The 4,010-nt window shown below is 44.7% G+C and overlaps 1 pseudogene; it reads right to left on the reverse strand.

The window, feature by feature from the left end:
* Window positions 1-1,709: 1,709 nt before the first annotated feature.
* On the reverse strand, window positions 1,710-3,274 carry LOC143932958 (zinc finger MYM-type protein 1-like; annotated as a pseudogene).
* Window positions 3,275-4,010: the final 736 nt, after the last annotated feature.

Below are 4,010 nucleotides of genomic sequence, written 5' to 3' on the forward strand. Positions count from 1 at the left end.
TTTGAAAAATTCCTTTATTAAAAAAAAAAAAAAAAAAAAAAAAAGATTCCAGCGGCGGTAATCCACTCTTGCTATCCAGCGACGGACGGTCATCTCTCCAGCGATGTCTCATCTCATCCAGCGCAGCGATCCATCCTTCTTCTGTCTCCTCCACGGAGACACTACAGGCATTCCGGCGGCTGACGTTTCTTATATACGGAGGGCGGGGCCACCCGTCACCTGACCCCGCCCCCTCTGACGCAAGGGGAAACCCGGGGTTCCCCGTGACGTATGGGTGACCCCGCCCCCCCTCTGATGTAACGGAAACCTGCCTGTGTTACATCAGAGGGGTGCGGGTCACCCCTACGTCACAGGGAACCCCGGGTTTCCCCTTGCGTCAGAGGGGGGCGGGGTCAGGTGACGGGTGGCCCCGCCCTCCGTATATAAGAAACGTCAGCCGCCGGAATGCCTGCAGTGTCTCCGTGGAGGAGACAGAAGAAGGATGTATTCGCTGCGCTGGATGAGATGAGACATCGCTGGAGAGATGACCGTCCGTCGCTGGATAGCAAGAGTGGATTACCGCCGCTGGAATCTTTTTTTTATTTTTTTATTTTTAATAAATGGAATTTTTCAAAAGTGTGTTTGTTTTATTTAACCATTTTTTACACTTTCTTTGTGAAATGGTAGGGGTACTTTTGTACCCCCTTACCATTTCAAACAGGGGGGGGCCGGGATCTGGGGGTCCCCTTGTTAAAGGGGGCTTCCAGATTCTGATAAGCCCCCCGCCCGCAGACCTCCACAACCACCGGCCAGGGTTGTGGGGATGAGGCCCTTGTCCTCATCAACATGGGGACAAGGTGCTTTGAGGGGTCACAGACCCCCAAAGCATCCTCCCAATGTTGAGGGCATGTGGCCTGGTACGGTTCAGGAGGGAGGGGGGGCCGATCTCTCGTCCCCCCCTCTTTTCCTGCGGCCTGCCAGGTTGCATGCTCGGATAAAGGGTCTGGTATGGATTTTTAGGGGGAACCCCACGTCAATTTTTTTTTAAATTTGATGCGGGGTTCCCCTTAATATCCATACCAGACCTGAAGGGTCTGGTTATGGATATTTAGGGGGAACCCCACGTCAAATTTTTTCTTAAATTTGAGGCAGGGTTCCCCTTAATATCCATACCAGACCTGAAGGGCCTGGTAATTGAATTTGGGGGACCCCCACGCTTTTTTTTAAATGTATTTATTTATTTTTTTATCAATGACTTTCAATGAGTGTTCTCTGTATTACGGAGCCGACAATTCATTATAGCTGCGAGTGATTTTAAAGGACTTTTTTTCCTGCATAAATGACACTTTGTGCAGGGACAATTCTAAGCACGGGAAACATGTGCCCCTTCACAGGCACACTATAGACAACCCCCCCCCCCCCCTACAAAATTTAAAGGAATATTACACTTTTATTGTTTCACTTTAATCATTATTAAAATCACTGCTCCCGAAAAAACGGCCGTTTTTAAAACTTTTTTTTGCATGGATACATGTCCCCTGGGGCAGGACCCAATCTCCTATTCTATATCGAACTGTTGTAACAACGAAAACGAACGAAAATAAAGCATTTATTTATGTCGGATCTTTCGTTTTTCGGATTTTGTGCTTTCGTTATCGTTTGTCAAAACGAAAACGAAAATAGCTGAAATTCGGACGAAAATGCGTTCGGACGAAAACGAATGCACATGTCTAATAATGAGCGCTCCATCTTGTTTGGGAAAGTCTTTTCACTGTCACACCTACATTCTCCATCAGCAATTCCCAACGATGTGTAGAAACTGAAAAGAACAAATACACTTTCTCCAATGTTCCAAAAAAAGTAACACAGGAAGCAACACTTCCAAAAGAGTGCACCCCACAAAGGTTCAGAGAATGGTTTGCACATGGGATAAACAAAGCCTTGGGATTTATCTCTTTTATCTTTGCCTGAACACCACCATGAATCCCTGCCATAGTTGCAGCATTGTCATATCCTTGACCACGGCAAAGGCTTATGTCCAGTCCAGCTTCCTCCAGATGTTGCAGGATATTGTCTGTGAGCTCAGCAGCAGTCTTTCCAGCAATAGGAAAGAAGCCCAAGAATGATTCTTTTACTTCAACATTATCACCTTCAATATGAACATATCTGATCACTTCACACATCTGATCAATGTGTGACACATCAGGGGTACTGTCAAAAAGAATCCCAAAGTACTTTGCTTTCAAATAAATTCATTTTGAATTTTTGGCGAGAAATAAGAGGTCATTCTCTTCCCAGATTCGGTAGAACGTTTCAGCCTTATGAAATGTTCCTTTACAACTGGATCATAATTTGAAAGCAATTCTGCCAATTCCAGGAAGTTTCCTTTATTTACTGATGACATGATCTCTCTATGACCACGAAAAGGAAGATTCTGGTGAGCCAAAAACAAGGTTATATCCAAGAGGTGATGCAAAATATCCCTCCATTTCTTTTTCTCATTGTCCACTGTTGTTTGGTGGACATGATCAATACATTTTTGTAGCCTCAGTCCTGTTCTCAAGGTCTTCCATTTCTCCAAGCATGTAAGATGCTGTTCAGAAGCTTCATGATCAGATACCTTTGGATTCAGCTTCCACCACAACTGAAACCCGGTAACAAAACTGGATGTTACAGTTCGTTTTTCATCAAGCGCAAAAAGTCTGCAGCAAAAACAAAACAAACTTTGTTTTGATGGAGAGTACACCATTCAGGTTCTAAGAATTGTCTCACCATTTGGAAGAGCCTTATAGAACCATGCAGTGGTGAGCTGTCGACTTTTCCCTTTCGATTTCTCTCCTCGTCTTTCAACAGCACTGAAAGGCCCATCTCTATTTTGGAAAGGTTCACTTCCCCTCTTAATAAGGTCCACTCTTAACTCATCTGGAACTGGAACTGGCCAAGCAGCAACATCAGAATAAACTGATAGTTTATCAGTCTGCTCTGCTTCTTCATCAGAGTCTTGCTGGGGGAGGCTTCTTCTGGCATCTCCTTCCGCGACATCACTCTCACTGCTTGAAGATAAGTCGATCTTCTCCAATTCTTGCCTTTTTATATATGAATGCTCTTGAGAAGATACTTCTGGTATTTCTCGCTCGAATTCAAAAGTCTGAATGCCTTCAGCACTTTCTCCTACTGCAGTAGATGTTGAAGGTGTGACATATTTTAAAATGGATCCAGACATTGCCTCAGCTGACTGTTCTTTTGCCTTCTTCATCTTTCGTTGCTGAAACCCACTAGGTCGATTTCGCTTCATATTGGTGTTTTCTGAAAAATATACTTTGAACGTAAGCACAAATACATGTCTCTAAAAAGTCCAGTGCTTCTTCTTCCAAATCTCAACATGTGCAGTTGTGCACCAGCAAACTGTGCATGGTGGACTAGAAAATAACTCCTTCTCTTAATACAAAATCCCATGCACTTTTGGTGCTTATACTCAAATTGTGCACTCTCCAGACCTCCATAACCCTCTTAACTTAATAAGTGGGTCCACAGTAGCTTAAATTTACAATATCCTTCTAAGTGTATTTATACCAAAAAAATTACTTAGAACCCCCAAACATATATATATTTTAAGCAAATGACAGTCATTGCAATATTTTATGTCACTCAATATTTGTGCAGCGGTCTTTCAAACGCAAATTTTGTGTAAAAAATAAAATACACTTCAAGGAATAAAAAAATAAAAAAGGGGCGTGGCTTGGCGCGCGGCGGAGATGGCAGCCTGAACGAGGAGCTCCGTCAAGCCCGAGGCCCTTAGCACCTCTCTGCCGAAAGCCTAGCGAGGATGAACAAACAGTTCCGCGGGTCTCAGCACACACGATCCCGCAGATCCACGGCGGTGTCTGCGGGAGGATCCATTTCGGAGATCTTCCAGAAACAAACGGCAGCTCAGCGGGCCCAGGAGGGTGGCAAGATGGCGCCGTCGCACGAGGACGGGGATCTTAGTGAGGACTCTGTCGGCCTCTAAGGACCACGGTAGGAGACCTGCT

This window comes from Lithobates pipiens, unplaced genomic scaffold (assembly GCF_037356315.1).
Source record: "Lithobates pipiens isolate NorthernLeopardFrog02 unplaced genomic scaffold, aLitPip1_a1.2 Scaffold_27, whole genome shotgun sequence".
NCBI lineage: Eukaryota > Metazoa > Chordata > Amphibia > Anura > Ranidae > Lithobates > Lithobates pipiens.